General features: G+C 47.7%; 1 protein-coding gene across 1 annotated transcript in view; it reads right to left on the bottom strand.

The window, feature by feature from the left end:
• Positions 1-20,959, bottom strand: part of PITPNC1 (phosphatidylinositol transfer protein cytoplasmic 1) — a 196,492-nt gene that overhangs the window by 85,027 nt on the left and 90,506 nt on the right. The window lies entirely within an intron of this gene.

Genomic DNA, 20,959 nt, shown 5'->3' on the forward strand with positions numbered 1-20,959 from the left:
GAATGTTAAATCCATCAAATCAAATGTTAGCATTTTCAGAAGTCATCTGCATGCCAAGATGCGGACGTCTGATATTCGGCAATGCGCACCGCGCTGTTAACCCCTAAACTCCCGACTGCTGCAAGACAACACATATCCGTATTAAATAGTATGTTGCCAGACGAGAATCTTGTCCTGGTGGGTTTTTATCAACAGCTGTACATTAAAAAAGACATAGTGACAAGCCAGACCCTCCAACTGTACTGTTTTGGCTGTTATAATCTGGGGTCTACAGGGGGAGGCGGGGGGGGGGGATTATCTGAGGTCTAAAGGGGCTAATCTGAGGTCTATTCGGAGGTGGCAATTTGCAGATGGGGGGGGGGGGGGGTGATCTGAAGCTCTAATTTGTAGAAGAGGAGGCTGTTCCGAGGTCTGACAGAAGGCTAATCTGAGGTCTAAAGAGAAGCTGATCTAAGGTGTGAAGGGGAGGCAAATATGGGGTTTACCAAACTTTACCGATAAATGTCAGTGTCCATATATAGTATGTAAATTTAGGTAAGTATCCAGGCCTTTCTTAAAGCAATCTACTGAGCTGGCCAGAACCACCTCTGCAGGGAGCTATACCACATTTTCACAGCTCTTACTGTGAAGAAACCTTTCCGTATTTGGAGATGTAAAGAGCGCCCTCCCGTGACCATAAAGTGAATGACTCAACACCAAGTTGACTATATGGACCCCTTATATATTTGTACATGGTGATCATATCCCTAAAGGGGGTGGCTGGAGGTCCTGAGGGGGGTTTATCCAGGGTCTGAAGGGGTATTTTCTGGAAGGGGGTCTGATTTGAGGTCTGAAGGGAAGATAATCTACAGGGGGAGTTGGTGGGGGGGGGGGAAATTATCTGAGGTCTAAAGGGGCTAATCTGAGGTCTATTCGGAGGTGGCAATTTGCAGATGGGGGGGGGGGGGGGTGATCTGAAGCTCTAATTTGTAGAAGAGGAGGCTGTTTCCGAGGTCTGACAGAAGGCTAATCTGAGGTCTAAAGAGAAGCTGATCTAAGGTGTGAAGGGGAGGCAAATATGGGGTTTAGGGTCTGGGGTCTGAAGCGGTGCTAGTCTGAAGGACTACTTTTAGTAAATTGGGGGCAATACATAGTTAGTCAGGTTGAAAAAAAAAAATAAAAAAGACACAAATCCATCCAGTTCAACCGTAAAAAAAAAATAAAAAAAAAAAAAATATATCATACAATTCCATATAACCAATCCTATACCCACAGTTGATCCAGAGGAAGGCGAAACAAAACCCTTCAGTAAAGCATGATCCAATTTGCTACAGCAGAGGAAAAAATTCCTTCCTGATCCCCCCCGAGAGGCAATCAGATTTTCCCCGGATCAACTTAACCTATAAATGTCAGTGCCCAGATATATTACATTTAGGAAAGTATCCAGGCCTTTCTTAAAGCAACCTACTGAGCCGGCCAGAACCACCTCTGCAGGGAGTCTATTCCACATTTTCACAGCTCTTACTGTGAAGAAACCTTTCCGTATTTGGAGATGTAAAGAGCGCCCCCCGTGTCCTCTGTGATGACCATAAAGTGAATGACTTAACACCAAGTTGACTATATGGAACCATTATATATTTGTACATGGTGATCATATCCCTAAAGGGGGTGGCTGGGGGTCCTGAGGGGGGTTTATCCAGGGTCTGAAGGGGTATTTTCTGGAAGGGGGTCTGATTTGAGGTCTGAAGGGAAGATAATCTGAGGTCTCAAGGGGGGCTGATCTGAGGTCTAGAGCAGGTGTCGTCTGAAGGGGTAATATGTAGAAAGAGGATGAACTGAGGTCTGAAAGGGGGGCAAATTTGAGAAAATATTATTTTGGCCAATTGTTTTGTAAATCTATGTACACTACAAACTGTATGATGAAGAGAAATGCATCTGCACCAGGCTCTAAGTGGGAGGAGGAAGGGCAAGCAGTAAAAATTACAGTGAAACCTCATAAGCAACTTATAAACTTTGTGATCCACATAAGCTTGAAGTGCCTTATTATTCCCTTGAGGAGCAAAATGGCAGCAGGCTTTAAAAGAGACTCAGTTTGGGAATATTTACTAACCTGACAGGTTATTATTCTATAGGAAACATTCATTTTGTTTGCAAATATTAAAGATTCTAACTACCAGCAAGAACAGAGTCCTTACATTTAAAGAGCACCTGTCATTTCAGATCCATCATGGCAGCGCCCGTTAGCGGTCATCCACTCACCTGCTGCCACCATGTCCCTCACCTTGTTGTGTCACCACCCCATCACCAGCCATCCCATTAAAGTGAATGGGTCAGAGGAGGAGCCAACAGTGGGTAGAGGAGGAGCCAACAGTGGGTAGAGGAGGAGCCAACAGTGGGTAGAGGAGGAGCCAACAGCGGGTCAGAGGATATGCCAACAGCAGGTCATAGGAGGAGCCAATAGTGGGTCAGAGGAGGAGCCAACAACGCGTCAGGGGAAGAGCCAATAGTGGGTCAGAGGAGGAGCCAATAGCAGGTCAGAGGAGGAGCCAATAGCAGGTCAGAGGAGGAGCCAATAGCAGGTCAGAGAAGGAACCAACAGTGGGTCAGAGGAGGAGCCAACAGCGGGTCAGAGGAGGAGCCAACAGCAGGTCAGAGGAGGAGCCAACAGCAGGTCAGAGGAGGAGCCAACAGCAGGTCAGAGGAGGAGCCAACAGCAGGTCAGAGGAGGAGCCAATAGTGGGTCAGAGGAGGAGCCAATAGTGTGTCAAAGGAGAAGCCAACAGCAGGTCAGTGGAGGAGCCAACAGCAGGTCAGTGGAGGAGCCAATAGCGGGTCAGAGGAGGAGCCAATAGTAGGTCAGAGAAGGAGCCAACAGCGCATCAGAGAAGGAACCAACAGCGGGTCAGAGGAGGAGCCAATAGTGGGTCAGAGGAGGAGCCAACCGCAGGTCAGAGGAGGAGCCAACCGCAGGTCAGAGGAGGAGCCAACAGCAGGTCAGAGGAGGAGCCAAAAACAGGTCAGAGGAGGAGCCAACAGTGGGTCAGAGGAAGAGCCAACAGAAGGTCAGAGGAGGAGCCAATAGTGGGTCAGAGGAGGGGCCAACAGAAGGTCAGAGGAGATGCCAGCAGTGGGTCAGAGATGACATTTGCTCTTTTAAAACTATGATTTAAATCAAGTTGATTTAAATTAAGAGCTTTTACTAGTGATTAAAATCAAATCCCCCCCGAGAAAGATGAATGAAAAGCAGACAGACAGATGGAAAAGGTAATAAAGTCGCCATTGGGAGAGTCGGTCGGCCGCTCTAATGGCCGGGTCTTGCCCAGTATACGGAGCTGTATTTTACCGTCAGAAAGCCGCTGGGAAATGAACACATTTGTATTAGTGAAATATTATTGTACGTTTTGTTGGAGTCTGGAGAAATGAGAAGTGCCGGAGCCGCTCCGTAGAACGGGAGGAAGTGACATTTCCCCTGAGAAATCGCATTTCACCGCTTTCATAAATAGGGGACCCCTCATTACACTTCCCTTCCATCTGCATCGCTCTGAGCATTCCCCATAAACTGACCTGACATTCTATATCAGGGGGGGGATGGAGGGTGAACTGGCACAGGAGGTAAAATTCTGCCCCCCCCCCTCCCCCATACATGAGGATACCTCCGAGGGGACTCTGCAGACGGTCGGGGTTAATACAGCGCCGCGCTCAACTGGTCTGTCACTAATGACATGCTAATTACCTCTGGGATCACCGTATATTAATACACACTCACTGGATGCGGCGTGACAGAGAAACCGCATATATACCCTAAATAGTGCCAGGCATTAACCCTTTACAGTAAAGACAGCCAGAGGTCCTAGCACCATAGAACTACAAGCCCTGGCATCTCCTCCACACCGAGGGAAGCCCATGTCTGTAAAACGGGGATTCCTATCGGGAAAAACGCTCGTCTGTACGCTGTTCCGATGGACCAAAAAATGACGCACGTTCTGAAGCAAGTAGAAGCGGAAGCTATTGGCTATTGAACTTCCGTTTTCTAGTCCTGTCGTACATGTTGTACGTGCTTTTCTGCACGCGCGTTTTTGATGTGCATTTCTTCCCCCCTTTTTTTTTTTCTTAAAGTGATTGTAAAGTCTCTTATTTCTTTGTTGTAGTTAAAAATAATAAACATGTTATACTTCCCTCCTCTGTAATGGATTTTCACAGAACCACTCCGATCCTCCTCTTCTCGGGTCCCTCTTCTCTGCTCCTGGCCCCTCCCTCCTGCTGAGTGCCCCCACAGCAAGCAGCTGCCTATGGGGGCACCCGAGCCGAGTCACAGCCCCCTGTGACCATTCAGACACAGAGCTCTGACCTGGCTCCACCCCCTCTCTCCCTCCTGATTGGCTAGCCGACTTTGAATGACAGTCGAAGGGGGGGGGGGGGCAATTGTTCTGGATACCCAAGTGTCAGTGTATCATTGTTCTGGACCCCCAAGTGTCAGGGTGTCATTGTTCTGGACCCCCAAATGTCAGTGTGTCATTGTTCTGGATCCCCAAGTGTCAGTGTGTCATTGTTCTGGATCCCCAAGTGTCAGTGTGTCATTGTTCTGGATCCCCAAGTGTCAGTGTGTCATTGTTCTGGATCCCCAAGTGTCAGTGTGTCATTGTTCTGGACCCCCAAGTGTCAGTGGGTCATTGTTCTGGGACCCCCAAGTGTCAGTGTGTCATTATTCTGGATCCCCAAGTGTCAGTGTGTCATAGTCCTGGGACCCCCAAGTGTCAGTGTGTCATAGTCCTGGGACCTCAAGTATCAGTGTGTCATTGTTCTGGACCCCCAAGTGTCAGTGGGTCATTGTTCTGGACCCCCAAGTGTCAGTGGGTCATTGTTCTGGATCCCCAAGTGTCAGTGTGTCATTGTTCTGGACCCCCAAGTGTCAGTGTGTCATTGTTCTGGATCCCCAAGTGTCAGTGTGTCATTGTTCTGGACCCCCAAGTGTCAGTGGGTCATTGTTCTGGATCCCCAAGTGTCAGTGTGTCATTGTTCTGGATCCCCAAGTGTCAGTGTGTCATTGTTCTGGACCCCCAAGTATCAGTGTGTCATTGTTCTGGACCCCCAAGTGTCAGTGTGTCATTGTTCTGGGACCCCCAAGTGTCAGTGTCATTGTTCTGGGACCCCCAAGTGTCAGGGTGTCATTGTTCTGGACCCCCAAGTGTCAGTGTGTCATTGTTCTGGATCCCCAAGTGTCAGTGTGTCATTGTTCTGGACCCCCAAGTGTCAGTGGGTCATTGTTCTGGATCCCCAAGTGTCAGGGTGTCATTGTTCTGGATCCCCAAGTGTCAGTGTGTCATTGTTCTGGACCCCCAAGTGTCAGTGTGTCATTATTCTGGATCCCCAAGTGTCAGTGTGTCATAGTCCTGGGACCCCCAAGTGTCAGTGTGTCATAGTCCTGAGACCTCAAGTATCAGTGTGTCATAGTCCTGGGACCTCAAGTATCAGTGTGTCATAGTCCTGGGACCCCAAGTATCAGTGTGTCATTGTTCTGTGTCTTACAATGTCAGTGTGTCAGATCAGGCAATGTTGTGACTAATGAATTCTGGGCCCCGTTTAGAATTCTGACCCCCCAGCAGATTTTAGACATGAAATAATTTTCTATCAGTTGCCTCAGCACAAACTCCATAAATTTCCCTCCACCTGATCCGCTCGGACACCACAGATGTAACATCCAGCGACGTCCTCCCCGGGGGCCTCCTCCTGACTGAGCAGCTGACTGGCAGCTCTTGTATTGAGATAATAAGCGGAGGTGTCAGGGAGCCGCGGAGCGATGGTCACATTACAACACAACAAAGGGCACACGATCCTCCGTGGGCCTGCAGGAGGACAGCTATACACCATTATCACCCTCCATCTTCCGGGAGGAACACAACTACTTCTATTTATAGGGATGACAACATGAAATGTATATAAAAAAAGCTAAAAACCCGAGAATCCGTATACAGTGCCTTGAAAAAGTATTCATACCCCTTGAGATTTCCCACATGTTGTCATGTTACAACCAAAAACGTAAATGTATTTTATTGGGATTTTATGTGATGGACCAACACAAAGTGTCACATAATTGTGAAGTGGAAGGAAAATGATAAATGATATAAATATGTGAAAAGTGTGGGGGAGGGGCATTTGTGTGGCGCCCCCTTTACTCTGATACCCCTAACTAAAATCTAGTGGGACCAATTGCCTTAGTAAATAGAGTCCACCTGTGTGTCATTTAATCTCAGTATAAATACAGCTGTTCTGTGAAGCCCTCAGAGGTTTGTTAGAGAACCTTAGTGAACAAACAGCATCATGAAGGCCAAGGAACACACCAGACAGGTCAGGGATGAAGTTGTGGAGAAGTATAAAGCAGGGTTAGGTTATAATAAAATCTCCCAAGCTTTGAACATCTCACGGAGCTCTGTTCAATCCATCATCGGAAAATGGAAAGAGTATGGCACAACCGCAAACCTACCAAGACATGACCGTCCACCTAAACTGACCGGGCCGGGCAAGGAGAGCATTCATCAGAGAAGAGCCAAGAGGTCCATGGTACCTCTGGAGGAGCTGCAGAGATCCACAGCTCAGGGGGGAGAATCTGTCCACAGGACAACTATTAGTCGTCTCTCCACAAATCTGCCCTTTATGGAAGAGTGACAAGAAGAAAGACATTGGAGAAAGAAAGTCATAAGAAGTCCTGTTTGTAGTTTGTGAGAAGCCATGTGGGGGAGGGGGCAGCAAACATGTGGAAGAAGGTGATCTGGTCAGAGGAGACCAAAATTCTATTTTATGGCCTAAAAGTAAAACGCTAATGTGTGGCGGAAAACTAACACTACCCATCCCCCGAACACACCATCCCCACCGTGAGACATGGTGGTGGCAGCATCATGTGGTGGGGATGGTTTTCTTCAGCAGGAACAGGGAAGCTGGTCAGAGGTGATGGGAAGATGGATGGAGACAAATACAGGACAATCTTAGAAGAAAACCTGTTAGTCTACAAAAGACTTGAGACCGGGGCGGAGGTTCCCCTTCCAGCAGGACAACGACCCGAAACATCCAGCCAGAGCTACAATGGAATGGTTTACATCAAAGCATATTCATGTGTTAGAATGGCCCAGTCACAGTCCAGACCTAAATCCCATTGAGAATCTGTGGCAAGACTTGAAAATTGCTGATCACAGACGCTCTCCATCCAATCTGACAGAGCTTGAGATATTTTACAAAGAAGAAGAATGGGCAGAAATGTCCTCTCTAGATATGCAAAGACTTTCCATGTTTAGTTTAATGTTCATTGATACACCTATTGATCAATTACAAATAATACCTCATACACCCCTGATGAAGGAGTTGTATCGTCTCTGAAACGCGTCGGTTGGGGATACCAGATTGTATCATCATCTTATATTTTCCATTGGTGTACTTTTAGCTGCTCAAATCATGTACATTCTGTGTTTTTTTGTCTTTTTTTTTATAAATAAACTTGTTTTTATGAATTTATTTGCTATATGACTGGTGTGACTATAAAAAGTCCCACCATTGGGGGAATTCCCTTTTCTGTATTCAAAATTTTAATGGATGTGGCACATTACGGAGTTCTAATCACCAATACCCCCCGCTTGTACGCCAACTATGGCCAGAAAATGGTATGGCAGGGCTGACTAGATGGGTGCAATTCGTTTCGTTCTGAATTAATTATTTTTTTTTAACGAGTTTCAACAAATTAGTTAAACATCCGAATTAACAAAAACCCATTTAACTAATTTTTCAGAATATTCGTAAATTTAAATATTCGTAAATTCGAAATCCCGAAAATGTGAAAATCTGAAATAACTATTAAATTATAGGTATTGGTATTTCCTTTCAAATTTGGCCCTTAGTGAACGTAGTGAATGCGAATTTATCCGAAGTTTCGAATTATCTAAAATAATGAATGCCGCATCTAAACAAATAGAACGGAACAAATTAATAATAAAACGTTTTTATTATTGTTGTTTATTATTATTATTATTAATATGTTATGTTTCATTCATTTAGATACAGCATTAGTCCAATAATTCGAAACTTCGGATAAATTCGCATTCGTTACGTTCACTAACAGCCAAATTTGAAAGGAAATTCCAATACGTAGAATACCTAGAATTTAATAGTTAGTTATTAATTCAGATTTTCAAAATTTCATTTTTTTTCGGATTTTAGAATTTTCAAATTTCCGAATTATCAAATTAATCCGAGGTTACAAATTATGCAAAATAGCGAATGCCTTATCTCAGCGAATGGAACAGATCAAATTAATAATAATAAATTATATTATTAAAAATGTTTTATTAATAATTAGTCGTGTTCCATTTGTTTAGATACGGCATTCGCTATTTTGGATAATTCGGAAATTCGGATAAATTTGTGTTCGTTACGTTTACTAACAGCCAAATTTGAAAGGAAATTTCAATATCTATAATTTAATAGTTAGTTATTATTTAGAATTTTCAGATTTCATTCTTTAGAATTTTTGGATTTTCTTTCTTATTTTTGGATTTTTCGAATTTAACGAGTTTTTGAATTTTCGAATTGACACATTTTTTAATTTACGAATTTTCAAATTGCGATTAGACATGTGCAAAAGGAAAAAATTTGTTTAGTTTCGTTTTAATTCGTTAATTCATTAATTTTGTTTAGTTATATTCGGTAACTTCCTTAAATTCGTTTTCGGATTTCGTTTAGTTTTCTACCGAATTCGAAAAATCGGCCACATTCGAAAATATTTCAACCAAATTCGAAAATATTTCTACCGGATTCGAAATGATTTCAACATGATTCGACATTATTTCAACCACATTCAAAAATATTTTGTGATCCCACTTTAGGGCCATGTATCTCGGGGTCACTTGGTGCTAGAAACTCCAAATTTGGATATCTTGTAGTGCTAGTATTATTGTGTTTGCATACCAAATTTGGGGTTTCTAGCTATAAGTGACCCCGAGATATGTGGCCCCAAAATCGGGTCGCAGAATGTTATTCTCTGCTCTAATAACTAATAACATTTCGCGACCCGATTTTGGGGCCACATATCTCGGGGTCACTTATAGCTAGAAACCCCAAATTTGGTATGTAAACACAATAATACTAGCACTACAACATATCCAAATTTGAAGTGTCTAGCACCAAGTGACCCCGAGATACATGTCCCTAAAGTCGGGTCATAAAATATTTTTGAATGTGGTTGAAATAAATTTCGAATCATGTCGAATTCATTCGAATTCATTTGTTATATTTCTTTCCTATTCGTTGTAATTTGTTATTTTTTTATTCGGACATTCGGATGCATCCGAATGTCCGAAAGATGCAAAATTCGGCCGAATTTCGATTCGTTACGAAACGAATTGCACAAGCCTAATTGCGATCATAAGAAATGACCCAAAAAAAAAAAAAAAAAAAACGTATGAAACGGAAACAAACAAGTTTTTCGGCAGCGCACACGTCTTGGGGGGGGGGGGACATAATGGGCGGAGCTGACAAGATCTGGCCTGCACATTCACATGGCTCAGCAATTGGTTGTTCCCAGAACAACCGTTTTCTGATTTGGCCCAGAAGAGACATTAAGCAGTCTGGTACATTAGAAGTATTTTCTAGGCCAGGACTTGCTCTCGCTCGGCGTATTCCAGAACGTCATCCTAGTCCCTGATTGGAGTGTCAGTAGGGCAGAACTCTCGGCTCTCCATAATGACGAGTCTCCCGCATTGCAGCTTTTATTCCTGCACTCTATTTCATTCTTGTCACACCTTCCCCAAATATATATATATAAATTCTCTCCGTCTGGAAGGGACCAATTACTGGATTCTGCCATACAGGAGAGTGATGGGGCTCCGAGGACGAAACATTTTTGGCTTGATTTCAGTCGTATTTACTGTTAATGCGTCTTGTCGTAGTTCTGGATGGAGTACAGCTCGGGGGGAAGCCAGACGATGCCGGCGTGGTGTGCCGTGGATACTCACGGCCCCTTCAGATTCCATCTAGGGTCTTAAAGGCGCACTCCAACCCAACAAGAAAGTTTTTCCCTTCACTAAAGATACAACCTGCTGAGTTTTTTTTTTTTTATCATGGCGTCCATTACTGAATCTGCTTCCTCCATTCACGGAGCCTTTGTGGGTGTCGGTTCCCGGTCTGAAATCTGTGCTCTGTGGTTCCCGGCCCTACCCCCTACACTTCTCAGAGGCAGCCTATCGTAGCATCAGAATCTGGAGCCGGACATGGGGTCGGCACGAGGGGCGGCTGCCCTGGGTACTGTAGCATCAGGTGAGGTGGGGGGGGGGGAGGGGTTGGTCACCACAAGGAGATGGGGGGAGGGGGTTTGTGTTGGGTGGGGAAATTTGGGTGTGTGTGCGCTAGGAAAGGTGGGGGGATTTGTGTTGGGACGGGGGCAGGAGGGGGAAGTGGATTTGTGCTAGAAGTAATCTGGTAAAGGGGATTTGTGGTAGCATGGGAGATTCTTTATGGGGGGGGGGGGGTATTTGTGCTAGTGGGGATGACTGGAGGGTATTTGTGCTAGGAGGGAGGTGGGGGGATTTGGAGTGGGGGGAAAGGATTTGTTCTATAAGTGATTTCTTTTTTTTTTTTAGGGGGGGATTTGAGAAGAAGAGAGAGGATTTGAGAGGATTTGAGATGGGAGGGGCGATGGGGCAATATCAGCAGGGGTTACAGATTTTGTCCTGGGAGGAGGAGAAATTTAATCTAAGGGGGTCAGCATGCAGATTAGTGCTCCATACTTTTTTTTTGGGGGGGGGGGGTGTTTTCTAACACATAATGCTCATACATCTTGGGGGAAATAGTGCCCCATCATTGGTGTGAGCGAGGAATGGTGGCCCATTGTTGGTGTCAGTGGGAAGAGTAGTTTCCTATTGTTGGTGTCAATGGGGGGGGGATCAGTGCCCTATTGTTAGCGTCAGTGGGAGGAATAGACCCCTATTGTTGGTGTCAGTGGGGGGAATAGTGCCCCATCATTGGTGTCAGTGGGGGGAATAGTGCCCCATCATTGGTGTCAGTTGGGGGAATAGTGCCCCATCATTGGTGTCAGTTGGGGGAATAGTGCCCCATCATTGGTGTCAGTGGGAGGAATAGTGCCCCATTGTTGGTGCCAGCGGGAGGAATAGTGCCCTGTCATTGGTGTCATTTGAGGGAATAATGCCCCCTTGTTGGTGTCAGTGGGAGGAATAGTGCACCATCATTGGTATGAGTAGGAGGAATATTTCCCCATTGTTGGTGTCAGTGGGGGGAATAGTGCCCGTTGTTGGTGTCAGTGGGGGAGGGAATAGTGCCCATTGTTGGTGTCAGTGGGGGAGGGAATAGTGCCCATTGTTGGTGTCAGTGGGGGGGGGGGGATTGTGGCTTGTATTAGTGGGAGAAATATTCAATACAATGTTCAGTACCGTGTACCATGCTCCAGCTCCTACCCCCGCACCCCTTTGACAGAGGGAAGGGGTTCCTCTCCCCCACACCTACTGTCACGTTTTAAGATCAGAGACTCGCACAACCAAGGCGTTCATTCACATTTTCTTCCAATAGGTGAGCGCAGTCGGTAATGGATGGCGATTTGGTACTGGGTGTCCTATCTGCCTGCAGATGGAGGTTCTCCGTACCAGTATGGGCGGAATCCCTCTTCTCTCCGGTATGGGCGGGATCCCTCTTTTCTCCGGTATGGGCGGGATCCCTCTTTTCTCCGGTATGGGCGGGATCCCTCTTTTCTCCGGTATGGGCGGGATCCCTCTTTTCTCCGGTATGGGCGGGATCCCTCTTTTCTCCGGTATGGGAGGGATCCCTCTTTTCTCCGGTATGGGCGGGATCCCTCTTTTCTCCGGTATGGGCGGGATCCCTCTTTTCTCCGGTATGGGCGGGATCCCTCTTTTCTCCGGTATGGGCGGAATCCCTCTTCTCTCCGGCATGGGCGGGATCCCTCTTCTCTCCGGCATGGGCGGAATCCCTCTTCTCTCCGGCATGGGCGGAATCCCTCTTCTCTCCGGTATAGGCGGAATCCCTCTTCTCTCCGGTATGGGCGGGATCCCTCTTCTCTCCGGCATGGGCGGGATCCCTCTTCTCTCCGGCATGGGCGGGATCCCTCTTCTCTCCGGCATGGGCAGGATCCCTCTTCTCTCCGGCATGGGCGGGATCCCTCTTCTCTCCGGCATGGGCGGGATCCCTCTTTTCTCCGGTATGAGGTGAGATATTTCTACCCTGACATGAAACAGTCAGAGTATCGATCGCTCTCCATCCTGCGCTGCGGAAATCTATAGGAATGCAGATGTTGGCTGACAGAAGAAGAAGGATGGGAACCCCCTGGGCTGAGTCAGCGGTATATCCCGCTATATATCATAGGACTGGCGGGACGGAACATTCGGGGGGGGAGGAAGAAAAATTACAGATTTACATACGGCGGTGAAATCATTTCAGAACCAGAAACCCCGGAACCCCCCTCTGTGTGGTTATATAAAGTCACCGACTGCTTTATTAGATACACCTGTTCAATTGCTTGTCCTCGCCACCCCCCTATATGAATAATGGGTATTGTAGGAATCTATCCATGGCCGCCGCTGCCACCCCCTATTCATGTGTCCGGCCCCTTTTCGGACGCTGGGTGCCTGAATTACAGCGGCGGGGCTGTATTTTTGAAGCACCTGATTTAGAGCCACAGGCGCTAATAGGCTTCAAAATAGGGTGGGGTCGGAGCGCAGAACATTATACTCAGAGTCCTCCCAGATGTGTTTTTCTAACACTGAATCGCCTCTCTGCCAATCAGGAAGCGCGGGTCTGTTACCCGTTTCCCGATTGGCTGAAAGGTTAAGCGATCCTATTGGAGGCCTAGAAGGAGGGGAGGATTTGCGGTGCATTTCAGGCTGATATCGGGGCACTTTTAACCCCCGCTAGCGGCCGGGAAAGGGTTAAAACCTCCGGCAACGCCCCGCAATAGTGGCGTTTTGCCGGCGGTATAGCCACGCTGCCCCATTGATTTCAGCAGCGGTGGAGGAATGGTAAACACAACGCCCCTTCACCGCTACAAAGAAGCTGCTGGCAGGACTTTTCCTGCCTGCCTAACGCCCTCGGTGTGAAAAAGGGGTCTTAGCCTATAGTCTGAAGTTGCCAAGCGGACATCTTTTTACACCCAACGGAATCTTGCATTTCACACTAATGCCCTGTACATACGGTCGCACTTTCCGACGGAAAATGTGCGATCGGATCATGTTGTCGGAAAATCCATTCGCGTGTGCGCTCCATCTGACTTTTTCCGTATGAATTTCCGACACACAGACACAAAGTTTGAGGGCAGGATCTAAAATTTTCCGACAACAGAATCCGATCGATTAAATTTCCGATCGTGTGTAGGCAATTCCGAGGGACAAAGTGCCACGCATGCTCAGAATAAATTACAAGACTAAAGTTATTGGCTACTGGCCTCTTTATAGTCCCGTTGTACGTCGCCTTGTTCTGAACGATCGGATTTTGCGACAACTTGTGCGACCGTGTGTACGCAAGACAAGTTTGGGCCAAAATAAGTCTGAAAAAAATCAGACAGATTTTGTCATCGGAATGTCCGACCGCGTGTATGGGGCATTATTTTTACGACTAAACCAAGCTTATATAGTGAAATACAGTTTTTCGAAGTCTGTGACACCGTTTTGATGTTGAATTTTAAAAGCAGCGGCAAGCCTGCTGATCCCACAGGTTTGCTGATCTGACAGAACACCACTGCTTTTAAAATTCAACATCAAAACGGTGGCAGAATGGCAACAGTATGGATGGGGGGGGGGGCGGGATAGGGAAGGGGAGTCCTAACCAGTCTTCTAGGATAAAGTGGTGAACAGACTTCGCTGCATTGCTAAGGAGGAACAGAAACTTGCTGTGGTGAAAGAAGATCTCAGGAAAAAGAAATCCCTGCATAGTAAGTCTGGAAACAGTAAGAGGGAAGTCTCCAAGCTGAAGTCTCTGGAGGAGGCATTGAAAAAGCAGGATAAGTCGGTCGCAGGAGAGCAGCAGTGTGTTCAGTGAAAAGGGTAAGAATGAGGAAGAGATTCCTAAAGATGAAGGAAAGTGCCTGTGCCTGTGCCAGTACCAACCAGAGCGTGGATACCCGAGGCAAAATGGCAACAGTATGGATGGGGGGGGGGTAGGGAAGGGGAGTCCTTACCAGTTTTTTAGGATAAAGTGGTGAATAGACGTCGCTGCATTGCTAAGGAGGAACAGAAACTTGCTGTGGTGAAAGAAGATCTCAGGAAAAAGAAATCCCTGCATAGTAAGTCTGGAAACAGTAAGAGGGAAGTCTCCAAGCTGAAGTCTCTGGAGAAGTCGGTCGCCTATCTGAAAGAGAGCAGCGGTGTGTTCAGTGAAAAGGGTGAGAACGAGGAAGAGATTCCTAAAGATAAAGGAAAGTTCCTGTGCCAGTACCAGCCAGAGGGTGGATACCAGAGGCAGAACGGCAACAGTATGAGGGGATAGGGAAGTGGCTTCTCGTGGTGGCCCCATGAGAGTGGCTGTTGCAGAATGCAAGGTGAATGATGTGGAAGTCGGGGTAAATGAGTTTTTCGAAGTCCGTGACACTGTTTTGATGTTGAATTTTAAAAGCAGCGGCCAGCCTGCTGATCCCACAGGATTGCTGATCTGACAGAACACCGCTGCTTTTAAAATTCGACATCAAAAACGGTGTCACGGTGTATTTCACTATATAAGCTCGGTTTAGTGGTAAAAATAAGTGTGAAATGCAAGACTTCGGTGGGTGTAAAAAAGATGTCCGCTTGGCGACTTCAGACTGCAGGCTTACTGTGGCTGAGTGCGGGGTGTACCAAGATGGCCATGACCGAACGTCGCTTCGCGATTACAAGTTTTGACGGGCCGCCTAATCTGACGTAAAAACACAGGCAGCCTGTAGTGGGCGGAGCCTGACAGGCCCCCCTCCCACAGCACAGGCTGAGTACAGCACAGCGATGATGTCACCGCTACTTTTACAAGGCAATATCTGGGGTTTGCAAAAACATTTGGCGCGCGAATTACAGTATATTCTTGGCGCCTATTGAGGAATATGATAAGATGAACGTTTTTAGGCCAGGAGTTCATCGTTAAGCTCCACCCATCACTTTTGGACGGAATGACCCTTTAGGAACAGAAGATTTTATGAATGAAGCCTTTGCAGCGTGTTTGGTTGAGGTGTCATTACATGGATGGGTGTCTGCTGTCCTCATCATAACAATCTCATTAATGCGGAGTCGTTGGTGTCGCTCCTGCTGGTGCCGACAAGGCGAGAGTGAAGAGCAGGAATAAAAAGACACTTTAATTAACAAAGCTATTTACAGTACGAGGGAGTGAGGAGCATCCCCTACAAGTGTCATTAGCATTGCTGAGCGGAGCGGTGCGGGGGACTCCTCTCTCCAGAGCTCTCTACAAATCATACAGAGCGGGGACTGAACCTTGCAGATGAAGAGGACGAGGACTTCAGGGGAATGACTTTCATATTACACATCTCAGTCGTGACTGCCGACCTCCGACCAGAAATACCACATCAAAGTACGATCGTCCTACTATTCACGGTAATGTCACGCCTCTGAACAGAGGAGCTTACACTCTAATGTCCCCTCACAGTCACACACTGTTATTATTTATATGGCTCTGACATATACCGCAGCACTGTACAGAGAACACTGAACCAGTCACATCAGTCTCTGCCCCGGAGGAGCTTCTCCATCGGGTGGTGCCGTTCTGCAAAGGTGCGGTTGGCTCACTCTGCTTTGGTCACAGCTGGAGGAAACATCAGCCCTGGGTCTGCCCTGCAGGCTTCTCCCCCAACCACAATGCAGTGGGTGGGGGGGGGGGGAGATAAAGGTGGAGGATCTGCAGAGGCACTGTGGCCTACTCCATGTGCTCAAGCTGCAATGGATCCTGGGCCTGCCCCAATGCAAGGGGAGTTCTTACCAGTCTTCCAGGATAAAGTGGTGAACAGACTTCGCTGCATTGCTAAGGAGGAACAGAAACTTGCTGTGGTGAAAGCTGATCTCAGGAAAAAGAAATCCCTGCATAGTAAGTCTGGAAACAGTAAGAGGGAAGTCTCAAAGCTGAAGTCTCTGGAGGAGGCATTGAAAAGGCAGGAGAAGTCGGTCGCCTCTCTGAAGGAGAGCAGCGGTGTGTTCAGTGAAAAGGGTGAGAATGAGGAAGAGATTCCAACAGATGAAGGAAAGTGCCTGTGCCAGTACCAGCCAGAGGGTGGATACCAGAGGCAGAACGGCAACAGTATGGATGGGGGGGTAGGGAAGGGGAGTCCTTACCAGTCTTCCAGGATAAAGTGGTGAACAGACTTCGCTGCATTGCTAAGGAGGAACAGAAACTTGCTGTGGTGAAAGATGATCTCAGGAAAAATAAATCCCTGCATAGTAAGTCTGGAAACAGTAAGCCCCTGTACACACGGTCGGAGATTTCCACAACCAAATCCGTCGGATTTTGCCCGTCGGATCTTGTCCGAAACTGTTGCATACACACGGTCGGACAAAGTTGGCGAAAAATCCGATCTTTCAGAACGTGATGACGTAATTTCGTTACGATGGGACTACATTCAGGCTAGTAGCCAATAGCTTTGATGCAGGAATTTGATCTGAGCATGCGTGGCACTTGGTCCGATCAAAATTCTCTACACATGATCGGATTAGGTCTGACCGGCCCAGTTGGTCGGGAAATATTTCCAACATGTTGGAAAATTGGGTCCGACGGATATTCCGACGGAATCAATCCGATGCATACCACACACAGTCAGATTATCCGATGACATGGTCCGATAGGACACATTCCGACGGATTCTCCGACCGTGTGTACAAGGGCTTAGAGGGAAGTCTCCAAGCTGAAGTCTCTGGAGGAGACATTGAAAAAGCAGGAGAAGTCGGTCGCCTCTCTGAAGGAGAGCAGCGGTGTGTTCAGAGAAAAGGGTGAGAATGAGGAAGAGATTCCAACAGATGAAGGAAAGTGCCTGTGCCAGTAGCAGCCAGAGGGTGGATACCAGAGGCAGAACTGCAACAGTATGGATGGGGGGGTAGGGAAGGGGAGTCCTTACCAGTCTTCCAGGATAAAGTGGTGAACAGACTTCGCTGCATTGCTGAGGAGGAACAGAAACTTGCTGTGGTGAGAGAAGATCTCAGGAAAAAGAAATCACTGCATAGTAAGTCTGGAAACAGTAAGATGGAAGTCTCCAAGCTGAAGTCTCTGGAGGAGGCATTGAAAAGGCAGGAGAAGTCGGTCGCCTCTCTGAAGGAGAGCAGCGGTGTATTCAGAGAAAAGGGTGAGAATGAGGAAAAGATTCCTAAAGATGAAGGAAAGTGCCTGTGCCAGTAGCAGCCAGAGGGTGGATACCAGAGGCAGAACGGCAACAGTATTGATGTGGGGGATAGGGAAGTGGCTTCTCATGGTGGCCCCATGAGAGTGGCTGGTGCAGAATGGAAGGTGAATGATGTGGAAGTCGGGGTGAATGAGGGGGGGGAGGGGTTAATGGAGGGGTGAATGATGTGGGGGGAGGGGTTAATGGGGGGTTTTTGAAATCGCATCCTGATGGCGATTGAATTTCAAAATGTTTCTTAGCCTGGATTGTGGATAAGTTGAGGTTCGGGGTTTATAGTGTTTTTTTTGTTATGTTTCTTTCTGTTATCTTGTCAGGAAACGTTTTGCTTGTTTTTGTTTATTTTTTATTTATTTTTATGTAAATATGTTTTTATTAATAAGCTGTATGTTTGTATGATTTTTTTTAATAAACAAAAATTGTACACTCGAATGTCCCCTCCCCCACAGTCCTGATCAGATATCTACATTGTCTCTCTACAAGGCCCCGGCTTCCCCCCCCCCGGCTCCCCCTCCTGGTCAGAACGTGTATGGCGGTTCCCCGAGTGTCATCAGATGATGGGACTCTTGAACCTCACGCTGTCCTCAGGAGACGGATCCTTCTGTGATTCGCACTAACAATGGGGGAGATTGTGTGTATGGAGACGGACGCAGCGCTCCTCATACAGCCAGAAATCACATTATGTACCACTGATGACCCCCTCACTGTAATTCACTTCCATTGACAAGACCTGCAGTGTGCTCAGTCCCTACCCTGGGCAGGAAATACAGATGGCAGCACATGATGGCAGCACATGATAGACACTCCATGTATCAAAGAAAACCACAGACTCCGCTACACAGGGGACTGCTAATGCTGGCCAGCAAACCCTGCAGCTGTGTGTAAGCCCGCTCTTTTATTTCTCCTATCTGCTGCCGATTCTGCAGGCTTTTCACAGTGCTTCCAAAGAGGTCTGCAGGCTCTTGTTTCATGATTCTGTATTCGTTACATTGTGGATGGTTTTGTGCCACTTCACTCCCCAGACTGTGGGGATGGGGGGGGGGGGGGCGTCTCGCCCTCATCAGTCACATATAAGGTTATAAATCATTAGTCTGCATGGATATATTCCTGACCGGTCACAATGTACAGCTACAGCATGATTGTTCACAAAGCTCCGCCTTCTATCGTGAACTCGCCGTCCTTCATCTCCAGTCAGTTGTCAGTCCCCCCCCCCCCCCAGGGATCAGACTGTACATTGTAACTTTGCAGAAGGAGGGGGAAGCATTTCCTTATTCTCCTCTCCCCCAGGGATCAGACTGTACATTGTAACTTTTCCTAGGCTGAGATGATATAATAAGTCTGCTGCAGGCTGGAGGAGGCATTTCCTCAGTCTCGTCTCCCCCCAGTGATCAGACTGTACATTGTAACTTTGTAGAATGAGGGGGGGGGGGGCATTTCCTTATCCTCCTCTCCCTGAGTGATAAGACTGTACATTGTAAATTTTCCTAGGCTGAGATGACGTAATAAGTCTGCTGCAGGAAGCATTTTCTATTTCTCCTGTCCCCCAGTGATCAGACTGTACATTGTAACTTTGTAGAAGGAGAAGGAGTCATTTCCTCAGCCCCCCCCTCCCCCCCCCCCCAACCAGTGATCAGACTATACATCTTAGCTTTGTAGGAGGAGGAAGCATTTCCTCAATCAACCCTCCCCCAGTGATCAGACTGTACATTGTAACTTTTCCTAGGCTGAGATGATGTAATAAGTCTGCTGCAGGCTGGAGGAGGCATTTCCTTAGTCTCCTCTCCCCTGAGTAATAAGACTGTACATTGTGACTTTTCCTAGGCTGAGATGATATCATCAGTCTGCTGCAGGCAGGAGGAAGTATTTCCATAGTCTCCTCTCCCCTGAGTAATAAGACTGTACATTGTAACTTTTCCTAGGCTGAGATGATATCATCAGTCTGCTGCAGGCAGGAGGAAGCATTTCCTTAGTCTCCTCTCCCCTGGGTGGTCAGACTGTTCATTGCGACTTTGCTTAGACTGAGATGAAGTCATTAGAGGAAGGATTTCCTCAGTCTCCCCTCCCCCCAGTGATCAGAATGTACATCATAACTTTAGCTAGGCTGAGATGATGTCATCAGTCTGCTGCAGGCAGGGGGAAGCATTTTCTCAGTCTCCTCAGACTGCAATAGTTTACCTTTTATAGTAAGGTAAGAGGCTGCAGCAGGGGCTGATTTGTGTCCAACATTCATGAACACAGCCAAAATGTACAGGATTGTGTGATCTCTGAGCCGGCATCTCACCAGCTTGAAGATTGGGGCTCAAAGCTGCAGGAAGCTGATTGGTTGCTACAAGTCATATAGAGGACGGTAGTGCTGATCCCATCTCCTCCTTGTTATAGGAAGACGGATATCAGGACAGGACATTGGTAGAGTGTACAGTGTGTACCGCCTCCCCCCTCACCCATCAATAATTCATAGAGAAGACGAGATGCCGACCGAGGAGACTGACTGTGAGGAAATAATGAGGACAGAGGGGCCCTGGGGGGGCAGAGGGGCCCCTGGGGGGACAGGTAGGATGGACTTGTGAGCGCCCCATTCACAAGACAGATGTCTCCTCAATGGCTGGAAGCAAATCTCTCCCCGACCAGAAGGAAAGAGAAAACCTGGAGGGGATACCACCTGATAAATATTTACTGAGTGCAATCCGCTGGGATGGGAGGGACGCTCTGCAGGAGGAATAGTCTGCACAACACTGACGAGGATTTACTGCAGTGTGAAGTCAGGAGACATGCAAAGATGTGAACACACAGCCACGGTGGGGAATCCAATGTGAACACACAGCCACGGTGGGGAATCCATGGTGAACACACACCCACGGTGGGGAATCCATGGTGAACACACACCCACGGTGGGGAATCCATGGTGAACACACACCCACGGTGGGGAATCCATGGTGAACACACACCCACGGTGGGGAATCCATGGCGAACACACACCCACGGTGGGAAATCCATGGCGAACACACACCCACGGTGGGGAACCCATGGCGAACACACACACAGCCACGGTGGGAAATCCATGGCGAACACACACCCACGGTGGGAAATCCATGGCGAACACACACCCATGGTGGGGAATCCATGGTGAACACACACCCACGGTGGGGAATCCATGGTGAACACACACCCACGGTGGGGAATCCATGGCGAACACACACCCACGGTGGGAAATCCATGGCGAACACACACCCACGGTGGGGAACCCATGGTGAACACACACCCACGGTGGGAAATCCATGGTGAACACACACCCACGATGGGGAATCCATGGTGAACACACACAGCCACGGAGGGGAATCCATGGCGAACACACACCCACTGTGGGGAACCCATGGCGAACACACACCCACGGTGGGGAACCCATGGTGAACACACACCCACGGTGGGGAATCCATGGTGAACACACACCCACGGTGGGGAACCCATGGTGAACACACACCCACGGTGGGGAATCCATGGTGAACACACACCCACGGTGGGGAATCCATGGTGAACACACACCCACTGTGGGGAACCCATGGCGAACACACACCCACGGTGGGGAACCCATGGTGAACACACACCCACGGTGGGGAATCCATGGTG

Source organism: Lithobates pipiens, unplaced genomic scaffold, assembly GCF_037356315.1.
Source record: "Lithobates pipiens isolate NorthernLeopardFrog02 unplaced genomic scaffold, aLitPip1_a1.2 Scaffold_28, whole genome shotgun sequence".
Classification (NCBI taxonomy): Eukaryota; Metazoa; Chordata; class Amphibia; order Anura; family Ranidae; genus Lithobates; species Lithobates pipiens.